At 41.7% G+C, this 15409-nt stretch overlaps 1 protein-coding gene across 10 annotated transcripts in view; it reads right to left on the bottom strand.

The window, feature by feature from the left end:
* The window catches only part of LOC125881951 (microtubule-associated protein 4), a 171974-nt gene that overhangs the window by 155831 nt on the left and 734 nt on the right, over window positions 1-15409 (bottom strand). The window lies entirely within an intron of this gene.

The raw sequence follows: 15409 nt of genomic DNA, 5'->3' as shown, positions 1-15409 counted from the left end.
AGATATTGCTCCCTAGATTATGTTCACCCAGTTTCATGCAGATCGCTCAAACTTCCTAGGAAGAGATCCATTTGAAGTGTTTTTCAAAACATTCAAAATGGCGGAAAATCTATATAAGCGGAAGTTATGGGTTCTTGAGACAAATGTGTTCCTCATGAGGAGAGGCATCTCTGTGCAAAGTTTCATGTCTCTACGACATACGGGGCATGAGATATGCCCATTCAAAGTTTGACATTTCAATGGGTTGCTATAGCGCCCCCCTTTGGCCAATTGATGTAATATTGCTTCATTGGCATCCTCCCATGACCCTCTACCACTGTGCCAAATTTCACATGGATTGACCAAGTCAGTGAGGAGAAAAACGTGGAACAGACACACACACAGAGTTTTCGTCATTATATAGTAAGATAATAAGATGAGATAAACATCACAATACGCCCTGGATAAGGAACCTGTATGTGTTATAAATATGGTTTTGAAGCTCAGTTCTTAAAACAGGAGAAGACTGATGTTGCATCTTATAGAAAGAAGGTTATTCACAAGGTTTAAAACATCTGGGAAGCTATAGTCACATACTTATAGACTGTTTCAGGGCCGACGTCACAATGAAGTCATTTCATTAGCTGGGGACAAAACCTGCCTCTCCCCCGCAGGGCTGTCGGCTACATAGGAGTCTTAAAATGTGTCTTGTTGTGTTATTGGGAGCCAAAAGACCAAAGGGGTATTGTTGTAGGGATGAATAACGTTATGTGTATTAAGGGTTATCATGTCCACCTCATCAGAAACTGGGGAGGTGGTCGTCCCTGTTCATCGTCCCTGGGCCTGCTTCCTTATTTCAATGGCCTCACTGATCCAGCGCCGGTGTTTGTTGTCCTCGGTGTGTATGACTCTGGCCTTGTCCCAGTCCACAAGACGTGATCTGTTTTGGCTGTTTTTGTTGTGCCTTTTCTTTTATTGATCTTGTTTGTCTTATTTTCGTCTCCTTCTTGCATTCATTTTGATGTTCTTTTTTACGTGTGCTGAAACTCCTTCCTGTCTCACCGATGTATGCTTTATTGCATGATCAGCATGGTATCTTGTACATGGGGTTGCATTTGTTGTTTTGCTCGATCTTGTCTTTTGGGTGTACCAGAATTTGCCGTAGTTTTGTGCAAATTCTGGTACACACAAAAGACAAGATCGAGGCGTGACCAAACTGACAGGACGGTCACACCTCCCTAATATCGGCTGATTGACAGATCAGCTGATAAAGACGCGTCACAACCACAACCAAGTGACACTTCTGAGGAAGGCGGAAGTTTCCGCCGAAACTTGTCAAGGTATGTAACATCCTAACATGTCTGAGATAAAAGAACAAAAGTCATTTGTGATTTTACACTGACAAGTTGATTTATTTCAGACTGACACTGAACTATCTGTCCATCCAGGAAGACACATTTTTGACAAGGTACACGATACTGAGTCCGTCCACATGGTTTTACTTGGCTCTGAAAGACTGGTTTGTGTCCAGCTGATTATTTTTGCCCATAAATTTAGTTCAGTGTCTTTATACCGACACAAGACCTGCTACTGTCTCCTGGTCTGCAGGCAACATTCTCTGCCAGTCAAACTACTTTCATGCGGTTGTCCTTTTCTTGGTATTTAGTGCCTTTGATGAAACATGAGAGCGGCCTCTCGAGCTGACTCTTTGAATTAGGCATCAGATTACACTTTTCTGTCATCTGCCCTGGCGATATATCTGAGGATGGAGTGCTGCGTGTTTTAAGGCTGTTCCCATGTCATGTGGAGTTGAATATACGGCTCACAACCAACAAACAAGAATAAACTGCCAATTTAAAGCTAATGAAAGCACTGAAACCACAAAGAGCCGTCAGCGTAAAAGGAATTCCTTCTATCTAGTGTATGAAATGTTCATATGTTGCCTGACATCTCTCTCCTTATCTACAACACACCTCTCAACCACACCCTTCCATCTACCTATTCATCCATCTGTGCACCACCCATCTCCTCACCCTGCTGTATAATTCCCAGCAGGGCTGATTGGCAGCGGTAAAGCCTGGTTGCTGACACACTGGTCCAGCTGCTACTGTTGTGAGGGGGGATTACAGCGACCGGCTCACTCTGTACCATCCCATTCTTCCTCTCCGCTCTCTATCCCTCCATCATTTCATTCACTCAATCCGCCGCTGTCACGCAATCTCAGACTCCACCCTTCCAGCCCCACCACACACACATTGCACATGTACATCTATGTACGTGGTCACACACACTTGAATGCACACATGGACACATCTGTGTGTGTGTGCGGAAGCATATGAGACACAGGAATGTGAAATCATCACGACAGTGGCTGCAGCGTCTGACCATTCCAAGTCATTGATTACTTTTTTAATTGAAAAAAAAAAAAAAAATTAGTCAAACCTTTCGCAACGCAGTTTGTTACCCATCTGTATACTTTATAGTCTGCACACACTCTTACAACACCACATCACATTGCGTAAAGTCAGTAGCACTTTGACACACACAGCTGACCCTGATTTACTAAATTTATAACTCCACATTTTGGAGCTACTGCAGTGCTGATGGTTGCTTCAACATGTTGCGTATCTCTCACACTGACACATTACTTTAAGAATAACACATGTTAAGACACTCCATCAGTCCAGATGAGGTTATGAGACCTTCAGAGGACGTGTGATTCTGAAGGTCTGGTCATCAATTTCAAGGCAAAGTCAATGAGTTTCAAAGGAATCACCATAATCTGTGGATTCACTAACCAAGGTGAAGTAAATCTGGGTTGTCTAGTTGAACTTTGACTCACAAATTGGCTCGTTTGAAAGACAGAAAACTGTCCTGACAGTGCTGACTTTGGGGCTGTTGCAACTGCCACAACCAGAATGTTTTTTAGCTGGAGCGCTGCAAAGTTACACTGCTCTACAAATGCCAGCAGGGTGACGAGGTGCTGGGCGTCTGTGCTGAGTGCTGTTCCTGGTCGATGAGAGTCGAAAAATGTTCATTCTCGGAACCCATCAGCTGTATTCGGCGTCTGACTTCGGGCAGACGGTGAATACAGCCTCTGAGGGCAGACCTAGTGATGGCCAAATGAAGCTTCATCACGCATTTTCTTTATTTTCTGAGCCCACTAGATGGCGCTTTTTGTTCAACAAAAGGTTGAAAGCACACTGAATTGCCATTCTTTGAGCCTCTCTCTTTAAACCATGAGCGCCATCTAGTGGGCTCAGAAAATAAAGAAAATGCTTCATGAGGCTTCATTTGGCCATCCCTAGGCAGACCCCAGATTTTTTGGCATTCTGGTTTGATTTGGGCGGAGGAGGTGAATTTCCGTTTCCAACTTCCGTTTGAGTTTGCAGTGACGCCAATTATGTTCCGCCTCGTTAGTTCACCACACGGACCGTTTAACCTGGCAACAACTGCAGCCAGCTCAAACGTGATTGGTAAATATCACGTGGACTACAAACAGCCTACAACCGGAAACCAGGGCTCTTCCGCTCTTCTTCCGGAGGCAAGATCTCCGGGGTTTGCCTACAGACTCTACATACACTGAATGTAGAGTCTGTATATAGAGAATAAAAAATGTTCAACTCTTGGTAAGACGCTGCAGCCGCTGGTCACTTTCACTTTTTACCTATCCGTCCAATCACAGTGGAGGAGGACCAGGACAAACACCCTACCACAAAGACCAACCATCACATTACTGAACAGAAAATGGAGGAGAAATGAATACCGAACCAACACAGACCAGTAGTTCATCCACTCTCCCTACAGACTTCAGCCTTCCCTTCATCTGGATCAAGTATTTAAACTTGTGCCTAGGGCTGCAACAGCATTAGATTTTCCCAGTATGATAACCGTCTCAGAAAATATCACAGTTTCACGGTATCATGGTATTACAGAATTTATATTGTTATCAGTCAGAATGACCCTTAAAAGAATGAAAATGGAAGGGTTATTTTTTGTTGGCCAAATGTTGTATCCCTATAATTGAAAATTGAAACCATTTTTGTTAATGGAAGTATCAGTCTCCTCTTAGAAAATTACTAAAATAAAGTTGAGATTCAATGTCCAGTTGCATTTTTTTCCCCCCAATTTCATTTTACAAATGTACACGGTATAATAACCCTCAACTCTTACATCACCATATACCTTGAAATCGGCATTGCTGTAACCCTACTTGTGCCGAACTTTTTACTACCGTGTAGAGCTGGGCAATATGACCGAAATCTCTATCACGATATAGGTCATTTCATATCCTGATACCGATACATATCATGGTATAGCACATTTTAATCCAATGAATAAAAAGTTGCGCGCCCCCCCAGAGATCCGTGCAAAAGATGCACAGACTCCAAATGACGAAAAATATTGCCGTATAAAGTGTAATTTGCATCACGATATAAACGATAGAGTAAAATATGAAACGACAGACATTTTTCTCTTGTCACACGATATCGTCATATCGCACAGCCCTAATACCCTACTACTCTATTTCACCTCATTGCCCTCCTGTACCCTGCATTTAACAAGTATTTTATCTGTTTTCAAACTGTCATCTTTATCATTTTACAAGCAAATATACACCTAATATTAGCCTAAATATTAAAGCTTATTTATAAAGCACTAAAATCAGGATAAATAAAGTTGTCTAATTTACAAAAGTAATACAAAATGGTGGGTATTATGTCTATCATGCTGCTGAGCCACCCTCAGTAACGGCAGTGGAAATTCCTTCACTGTGACAGTCCTAGTTGACCTTTAGGGGAACAGAGAGCTTGGAGTTCAAAACAGAGGAAGCTATTGTAGCCTGTTAGCTGTGTCATATAATCCACCATCAGCATGGGCTCTGGAAATTGGGATGGACATAGACTAAACAATTTATTGATTATTCGAAAAAATAATCATCAGCTGCAGCCCTAGATGGCTTTGCATTCCCTCAGCAATCAAAGCTCTGCAATATAATGGCTAACATAAAACCGATAATCAGTGATAAATAATTCATCAAACCTGAGGCCTGCGAGGGAAAGCAATTTTTCTTTCTCTCTGATGATTTTTTTTCTTTTTGGATTTCATACAGCGTAGGAAAAAAATGAGTGTGCTGAGATTAACTTGGCTGCGACTTCCCTAAACGTGATTCTTAACAAGTCCAGACAATATCAAAAGACAATAAATCATTTGCAAATCAGCAGCACAAACTCCAACCTGACAGGAGCTATTTGGGGTTTGGATATGGATCAACAATGACCTGACTTTCCACTTCCGACCATTTGCTAAACTTCAAGCTCATCTGCCAGCAGACTTGGCTGAGCTTCCACAGAACACACAACATATATCTTTATTACTTACTCATGTCTGACAACTGTGCAGAAAAGACAAATGGTGCCACGTTCAGGTTTAACTGATGCTTTGGTACAAAACAGTTCAATCACAACCAAACCGGTTCCGGCTCTGTAAAAGCTCTGTAATAAAATTATCATCAGTGAGTCATTAGTTTTTATGGACAAATTGATTTACAGTAAACAACATAAAATGTTTCACAGATCCACTGCAGGTTCAATACTAATGGAGGCCATTACCGGCAGTGGTGGAGCTATTTACCACTGTGTGGGGTATCGATCACTGCGGGTCATGAATGCTCTTAGTACACATGGTCACACTAATTACATGACAATCAACCAATCATATACAATTAACAGACGATGGGCACAGTAGGAACGTATTTATAGGGATGCATGACATATACTGGGCCGAATAATTATCAGCCGATAATGGGGAATTTAAATTATTGTGTATAACTCCAACTATGAATTTATAGGCAATAAATAGCGCTGCACCAGAAGAAGAAGGTAATAACATGACGAAATCTAAATCCAGAGACGTGCATTTTTGGACGGACGAGGAAAAAATTCATGTTCATGTTGAACCAGTTTGCCGCTAGCTAAGTTGAAAGGTGGCATATCACCACCTGTCGTGGTGGAGTCAGACATACTTGGGTCAATAAGGGTGCTTTCACACCTGCCCTGTTTGGTTCACTTCAATCAAACTCAATTTCGTTTGCCCCCTCAGTGTGGTTCGTTTGGGCAGGTGTGAACACAGCAATCATACTCAGGTGTGCACCAAAACAACCGGGCCAAGACCTTCTTGAAGAGGTGGTCTCAGTCCGGTTACAAACAAACTCATTTGTGGTGAGAACCTGCTCGACTCCACACCAGATCAGCAAACTCCCACTGCATCAGCAAACCCCTTCCCAGCCGCTCTCCTCTTGACGAATGGTCAGCGTCTGCTCAGTTCACGTTTGCACAAGCTAACACAGCAGCAGCAACTCACATCCAACACCGAATCTTTAAACTGTCCCAACAAACTCTCACCAAAAAGGTTCAAATCTGTGGTTGAGCCCTGTGTGTGTGCGGGAAGACTCACACACCAACAGTAGTCTTCCAGTGTCTCCACAGGGAGGCAGAGGGACTTTAATTTCTGTTTTAATTATTTGTGTATGACCCGTCAACCAGTCTGTTGTCAAAGATTATGTTGAAGCATTTAAATTCAAATCTTAGGCAAAATGCCCAACATAAAACCAACAAATCTTTCGGTTGACGAAGGTCCTCCTAAAGGTCCTCCTCGGCCTTCGTCAAGAGTCCAGGAGGATGGAAACAACTGCTTCCGAGACAGTTGGATGTGCGAATATCTTTCTTTAAAATAAAACTTCAAAATCAAGACTGTAATGTTACTCCACATTAAAAAGCCAGATTAAAAATATGGATCTTTTATTCACTCAAGTAAAGGTCAGAGTTTGGTCAGAGCTATGGAATATTAAATAATCTATGTCTTCCCACTACATGTTAGCCTTTCGAACTCTCAGGTGTGCAAAACTACAGGTTATAAACTTATTTTTTAGGTACAAAAATGTGAAATTACCGATTATATCGGCCATAAGAAGTAATTATTGGTTATCTGTATCGGCTGAAAAAAATCCATATCATGCATCCCTACATGTTTATCTTTCTAACAGAGTAACTAGGTAAACTTTTATTTATTTATTTTTTTTTTTTTTTTTTTTTTAAAACCAGAGTTACAAGGTGCTGTACAGTGCAAACATTAAAAAGTACACAGAAACTACACAGACGGCAAACACCCATTTTAGGACGAAGTGCTTACAAAACAGGTACGTATATCTGAATACAATATGTTATCTTGATACTAAATAAAAACAATTAAATTGACGTTCAGTGCTATAAACTGTAATCCAATGCTGTGTATTGCGCAAGACATAAACAAATATTTTAACAACTATTTTTGTCAGTTTTTAAGTCACAGCTGACTTGAAATCATTCACCTGTCACAGCCCCACCAACACAGCTCCTTGCATGTTTTTAACAGAGGGCTGTTTTGTAGTCTGAGCAACCAATAAAGCATCACTATGCTTCAAAGAAAGTTGTCGCCACATTGTCAAACAACATGTGGAACCCTGGGCTCCTGCAATTTTTTATCTTTTCCCATACCGACTATCTGACAAGCACATCAACTTCACCCAGTGACTGAACAGGTGCGTGGTGCGGAGAAAGGAGCCAGGGTTTGAACTGTCTCAAGCAGTGTTTCCGTTATCCGGTAATTTTTGACCAAGAAAATCTGTTGAAGTTTGACATATTTAAACCTCTCCAGTTGTGTGACAGACATATGTTAAATATGTACTTCTGTTATGTCATGTAAACAAACCAGGTATCCGTTGTGTGCTCAAGATCTGTCTGAAAGCAGAGAACTACTTGCTGTCTTCCTACATTTGTACATTATAAACAGAAAACACATTTAATATTGGGGTAATTTTTGGAAATGACATGCAATATAACAGGAAGTAGGCTGTAATAGTCATCTACCAGAGACTTTCAGCTCCCTGATGATCTCCCTCCAGCCAGCTGCCACCATATTTAGGTTTGGTAGTGAGTTACAGTTACAAACTCCTCATTTCAACTTCATGAATCAGCCATTCCTCGTCATTGAAGCACTTTTAAAGTGAGTGACAAGAAAAAATAGAAACCAGGCATCTGACAGCTGAGGCCAAACAATGCAGTCAGACTGATTTTGTTGCTGACGCCCATGTCACATTCAGTTAGGACACAGTGCTGACGGAAATTAGTCCCAGTGAATGTAGGTTAGTGTAATATCTATTGATTTATTTTTTAATAGAATTATGCATATAAGTCTATTGACAATACAATATTTTATTTGGAACATGATGCAAAAGCATAAGTAGCATACATTTCAATAAAAATATAAACTTATTTGTCTTGATAATGTCTTAGCCAGCCTGTTAATTGTTTTTAAGCTCAATTAACACAAGTAATATTTGATCGGAATTTCTCTCATTTGTCCAGGACATTGAAATCTTCCAGGACATGGAGCGGCACTAACGGAAACTCTAATTTCAAGCTCTTTTTCTTATCCTTCTCACAACTACTTCTTTCACAGGTCCAACATCATGAATGTCTTTAAGGAGAGCATGTCTACAAGTAGGATTTGTCAGATTATAGTATCTTGCCTATCTCTCTGACGACTGGCTTTTCACATTTCTTTCCAGTATGGCTGTTTGGAACAGTTATAAACACTTTTGCCTTCAGATGTATTCACATATCGCAACCTTAACATTCCAATAAAGCCCCGTTTCCACCAAACACTTTCGGCACAGTACCTCTGGAACCAACAGTAACCCTTCAGACATGGTACCTAGACCCTAAAGTTTCCACCACAAACAGTACCCTTAAATGTGGGCGGGGTTGTTGTCACTCACTGCTCCGTCCAGCACTCGCTGTATTTCCTCATCACTGGTGACACAGATGGAAGTCTGCACCTCATTTGTTGTCCACAGAACGAGGCTGCACGCCGACATTTTACGAACAAAATAGAACAGGCTGCAGTGAAAGTCTCCTTTAGTCCTTCTAAGGCAAGTAAAGGGGTCGGTGTTGCCGTAGCCCACAGGAATGACGCTCCACAATGGGGTTTTTTCTCCAAGTGAGGATTAGGATATATGAAGTTCACATAAACCAGTCAAAATTAATATATATTTGGTCAAAGTCTTGAAGATCCAGTGATTACTATAAGTCATCCAAAAGAGACAATAAAAACTAAAGGAATGGTGAAAGTTGTGACATTGAGATTTAAGGTGTGTTGATGGATTCATGTCATCAACTCATGCATTGAGCAACATTAAAAGTAAACGTTTCACCTTAAAGGTTGCCGGGAGTTGGTTCAGTGAATTGAGTAATTTATTCAAAACATCCTTTCATTTTAAAGTTATAGTTTACTAATAACTGTAACACTTGCATGAACAGTGGTTACATGAGCCTCAAAACCAGACACAACTCAGCCCTGAGCAGAGTGACCGTCCTCTACTGACCAATCAGACTGCAGTGTTCACAGCTCCACCAGATCTGTGTGCTAGGTACCCCAACAGAGGGGAGACGGTACAAAACATTTCCACTGGTACCATCCACAACTTTTCACAGTGGAAAAAATGTGAACCAAGCTGAACTGAACTGTAACGGTATGCTTGGTGGATACAGGGCTTATAGTCCCCAATCTGGGCCAAAACTATTACCATGCTGCACCCTAACAACCGAATCCTGATGAGTAGCTCAGGGCAAAGTAAGGGAAGCATTATGTAAGGATAATAATGCAATCCTTGTCCCAGACTAAACTGCCCTCAGCAGCAGCGTTGTTTGGCAGCACAGGAGCAAATGGATGATGGATTTCCTTTGCTTCCTGATTCCTAGACAGAGGCCAGGATGAAGCAGCTTGCTGACCTTGAAGAGAGTATCCTGCTACAGTCAAACGACCCTGACTGTGGAGCGGGATCAACTTTCCTGCACCCCAGTTTTGACCCTGACTCTTTCTTGACCTGGACGACTCCCAGTTAAGCTTCAACATACAAGGTCGCAGAATTAAAAAAGGATCATCTCTGCCATGTCTCAAAATAAATTATGACTCGTAGTCACGAAGAGAAAAGAAGGAAACCACAGCAGATAATCCATCAGTTCAAGTGTTTGGGTAGAGAGCGAGAAGACGGGGAGTCAATGGCTCGAAGTTCCAGTCAATTGACATTCCACAGGCTGAGAAGAATTCAGGATATTTCCAACTGAGTAACTCTAACCTGTCTATTGGGTTCAGTCCCTTCCTTCCTTCCCTCCCCTCCTACTACAGTCATTATTTCCTGATTCTCCCCTTCCTCCCATTATTCCTTCCGCCTTAAGTCTCCTTTGCTTCATGTATGTTTATTCTCATTTTGATGAATTTAACAAATGTCCTTCCATTTTCCACGCTGCAAACGATGGATATCACAATCAAGTATGCTCATGTACATTAACTTATGATTTAATATACAGCTAGTTTAATGATTTGAAGTGTGCAAAGCCTATGGAGCTCAATAAAGACAGTATATTGATGACCGATGGCCCAGAGGCAGTCAGCTTTCCGTTTTTACGGCGCTACCATAAAAGTTATTCAACATGTCTGTTTTTTCTCCCTAAACCACAGATGAAAGCCACGCTGTCTGCTGCTCTAAGATACACACAAGGCTTTCAAAGCTAACATGCTAATAAGTCACTTAGTATATACGTAGAAATCAATCACCTGACTGATCTTTTTATTTTCGGCATCAGTAAACTGGATAAAAATAGAAACTAAAAGACAGAAGTTGGCAGAGGATCATTCTTCTCTGAGTTTCCTCTCATTTTTGCTCTTTGTGTTGAACAAACAGATGGAACGACTTTAACTGCCCTTCATCATCCTCTACCTGTCTGGTCACATTCCCCAAAAAACAAAAACCTACAAATTTAAAGACAGGAGAGCTTTTTAGCTAATTCTTTATTTTCCTTTTTCGGCCTTCCTGGAAAGAAAGACTTATTTTAACAGAATACCATTCAAAAAGGGCAAAATCGGAGCACAAATAATTCCTCCCAAAGCTGAAGAGAATGAAGCCAGGATACAAATATCTGTCTGTGTGATAATCCTCCAAATGCTAAATGACTGGAGCACAGCGAAGGGCAAAACTGTGATCAATCCATGACTCACAGATAAGTGAAAGCGCTTCAGTGCAAATCATGCACCGTCACCACACTGTTGAATATATGCACTCACCGGCTTCTTTATTAGGTACACCTTGTTAGTACCAGGTGGGACCCCTTTTTAATTCTTGGTGTCATAGATTCAACAAGGTGCTGTGTTATCCTGCTGGAAGTAGCCATCAGAAGATGGGTACACTGTGGTCATAAAGAGATGGACACGGTCAGCAACAATACTCAGGTAGGCTGTGGTGTTTAAACCATGCTCAGTTGGTACTAAGAAAATCTCCCCCACACCATTACACCAGCAGCAGCAGCCTGAAGCATTGATACAAGGCAGGATGGATCCATGACGCCAAATTCTGACCCTACCATCTGAATGTGGCAGCAGAAATCCAAACTCATCAGACCAGGCAGCGTTTTTCCAATCTTCTATTGTCCAGTTTTGGTGAGCCCGTGTGAACTGTAGGCTGAGTTTCCTGTTGTTAGCTGACACTGGCGAGTCATAGCTCCTGAGATTGACTCTTCAGGTGGGAAATCAAGTTTAATTCAAGGCTCTCCACACATTATTTTAAGCTAATGCTGGTACAGGTCTTTCACTAAATGTAGTTATAACTTTCCATGGTCGTCTGTTGACAAGCTGCAGCGCGATGCATCTAGTGTGTGCGAGAGGCGGCGCCTGGCACGTGTCATATGAGGCACTGCGCCGCAAATGTTCACTTGTATAGAAAACAGCATATCTAGATCTGCATGGTTGCTATGGTTTCCATACACATGTTTTCGTAGTGGCTCCACACAATTTCACTGTTGACCAAATACTGTCCAACATGAAAACAGACTCATCCATATATATCACTGTCTAAATGTCGCTGCATGGACTCTAGTATTAAAGACACTCCTGAAGCAAACTTGATCACTGGGTGAGGTTTCATGTTGTGTGCTGTATTTTCTTTCACTTTTGGTTTCCATGGGCAACCCCCCCCCCACCCCACCACATACCACATCTCCACAATTACCCCCTCTCTAAACAAAGCTTCTCAGGGTTAATGTCTGGCATTAGATTTTGGCAAGCATGCTTAATTGGTCATTTGTCCAATTTGTCCTTAAGTGTGTCATTTGTTACACAGCTGGCCAATTCGGTGTCTAGCTTTGGCAAACATGGAGCAAAACCAGTGAGAGTCAAAGACAGTTTCAGTGAGTAGTTAGCTGTAGTGCTACATTAGCTATATCATTTGACAGCAGGCTATTGTTAAGGCTGATTTTACCTTTGCAGTGCAGAACACGCTTGAGTTTTCCCAGAATCCCAAACTGTCCACAACTATAAAACTAGTGAGAGTGGTATTTGATTTTGGCAAAGAAGCTGCTGAGCATTTAAACACTGGTAAAGGTTCAGTTCACTGAAACAGTGGTGCTGCAGTAGAATCTGAAATGTATTTATAAAAGAGTTGTGGAATAAAACAGATGTTCCTCTTTTTTTTTTTTTTTTTAGACATTTTCATCACTGGAAATATCTGCTCTTAGTGGCACCAGTCCTGCTGTGGTATTTCTGTAAAGCGGTCGCAGTAAATGCTTTTCAAGGTAGTTTCTCCTCTCAGCAGTCCAAGCTTCTGATTTTGCACCCGAAGTAACACGACTGCCTCCGACATACAGAGCTGAGTACAGACCGCTGAGTTGAAGACGTGCAGCGTCAGACTCCCAACTCCACTCCCTGCTTGGAAAATGTTTTGAACTTTACGATGTGACCTTGTACTTCGCTTGACACCAACAAACACTGGGCTATTACAGTACAATTAAGTTACATGAGCTGATATACTGGATCTATCCTTCAAAATAAGAGCCTCTGGTGGAGATACAAGACTTAATCTGCTCTGCTCTCCTGCTAAAGTTGGTGTTTTCTCTGTAAAGACAGCGGGGCAGCAGGGAGAGATCCAGCCAAAGGCAAACAGACATTTCAGGTGGGGTTTGATCCCTGGGCAGCGAGGCATGTGTTTCATGTCTCTTTCATCTCTGCAGATTGTGAAACGTGTGAAACGTGCGAAACACATAGATACAGTAGCTGGTCTTGTCAGCAGCTCTTGGGAAGCTGGTATGGCAGTGAGCAACCGCTGTCCCCAGTTTGATGACTGTCAACCCCTCAGGCCTAATACCTGATCACTTTGGCGGGCTTACAGCGAAGCAACAAGCAACAGCACATTTTAGGGATGTGATTGGATCAGGTCCATAATGAATTCAGGGCCTTAGATCAGTCCCACCTCTTATTTCCCACTCAGTAATCTGGCTAGGGGAGGATTGGAGAGTAATCTGGATAGAAGGAGGGAGACAGGGAGGGAGGGAGGGAGGGAGGAGGGACAATCCTCTCTGCTGTGATTCCTCTTTACATCATCAATTTCTGTGGCAAAATGTTCTACAATGTCTTAATGCGAGTGTGAACCATTATTTTTAGATGGATGGGTGATAATCAAATCATATTGTTTATTAACATTCAGTTGAATCATATTGTAATAGTTTGATTGTATTATCCTAATTAATGAGGCAGGCTGGATTTGTTTTACAAATAATATGAAAGGTACACTTTTTCCAGAGCTTTCAACTGCATCTCATTGTCTTCATTATCAGGGACTCATGTTGTTCCAAAGTTGTATAATTGCCTAGAGTTGGTTCGTGTTCTCACGGCAGCATTTACAAGAGGACCAGATCAAATGCCTTGTGTGAGAAAGCTGCTCTTGATTGGTCAGAATTTCCATGTGGGAAAAATCCAGGAAGTAAAGCAAACGTTGAAGAAGAGTACACTTGCAAGATAAATGTGACACTTTCTAATGTCACAATGGAGGGACAACTACGCAGGTTGATTTTAGCGCTGCTCATCGTGGACTATATTGCTGTCATTGTTCATTTTAGTCAAAGCATACAGTTTGAAAATGAGGCAAACGCGGCTCCAACTAGAAAACAATGTTTTGATGCATTGGATGTGCTGAATGTGCATATTAAGGCAGTACAGGAGGAGGTGCACATTAATAATCCTCCAGGACTGTAACATGCTCATGTTTAACCCAAACAATGTGTCATGTGACTGCAGTTGCTTCACATCCAGGTCGGAACACCTTCTCACCACAAACCAACCGCACCAGAGTTCGTTTGGAACCGGACTGAGACCACCTCTTCAAGAAGGTCTCGGTCTGGTTGTTTTGGTGCACACCTGAGTGTGACTGCTGTGTTCACACCTGCCCAAACGAACCACACTGAGGGGGCAAACAAACTTGAGTTCGACTGAACCGAACCAAAATGGACAGGTGTGAAAGCGTCCTAAAAGTCCAAAGGAACTAACAAAGCATCATCAGTTCTGAATATTTAAAATGTGACTTTCGTATATTTACCATACCATTCTTGAGATCAAAATTTCAGCCACAGCCCAAAGATGCAAAACCACATATTTACTCTTGAATATAATATTTAGTGGGGATCCCCAATAGTATCAGCACATCATCGGAATCGGTCAACATGCTTTTTCTTTTGTTGCACAACGAAAGAATACTGCATACATTGCAAAGTATTCTATTTCATGTCTCCATTTGTTAGTGGGCCATCACGATAAGAGCATCCATGCACAATATGATATTAGTTCCACTACAGAAGAGACTTGATGATCACTCGAATTAGGTAAGAAAAAAGTGGATCTGTGTGTGTTATGGGTCAAATGAGCTGTTACATATCAGCATATCGGATATTTTAGAGATACCATATCGTACAGAGTCAGAGATGCCTGATTAATACTGTGAAAGTATCAAAGACTCCCTGTTCGGAAAAACTGAAACTGTGCCTTTAAACGCCACGTCAGGACTTCCATGAAGTTGTGATGTCACAACTAGCCTATACTATATTAAGGTAGAAAGTGCCACTACAGTGCTGTTACAGTAATCCCCCAGCTGCAGTGATGGTGCCGGGATGCCAAGAGTATAACAGTGCAAGACCTTTAAGCACTGACCAATCACAGCGGACTGGAAGGGGGGTTTTAAAGAGACAGGTGCTAAAACAGTGTTTCAGACAGAGGGTGAATACAGGTATATTCAGGCAGACAGTTTAAGAAAAATAATGTGTTTTTTGAACCTTAAAGCATGTCAACATATTCTACTAGCAACCTTAAATAAAAATATGGACCTAAAAATCAGTATCATATGCAACCTTTAACGTGAGCATGTATCAAGGGAGAAAGAGTGAAGAGCTTATCTTTGTGTATCCACAGTTGCAAGCTGCCAATGCTAAGCAGTGATAAGAGCTAAAACAACAGAGGCAGTGGGGAAATATCTGTGTGACTGCAGATTTGATTTGTCATCAGTCAGACTGCA

Source organism: Epinephelus fuscoguttatus, linkage group LG21, assembly GCF_011397635.1.
Source record: "Epinephelus fuscoguttatus linkage group LG21, E.fuscoguttatus.final_Chr_v1".
NCBI lineage: Eukaryota > Metazoa > Chordata > Actinopteri > Perciformes > Serranidae > Epinephelus > Epinephelus fuscoguttatus.
The sequence above is the reverse complement of the archived record's forward strand: the minus strand, read 5'-3'. Positions and strand labels throughout refer to the sequence as shown.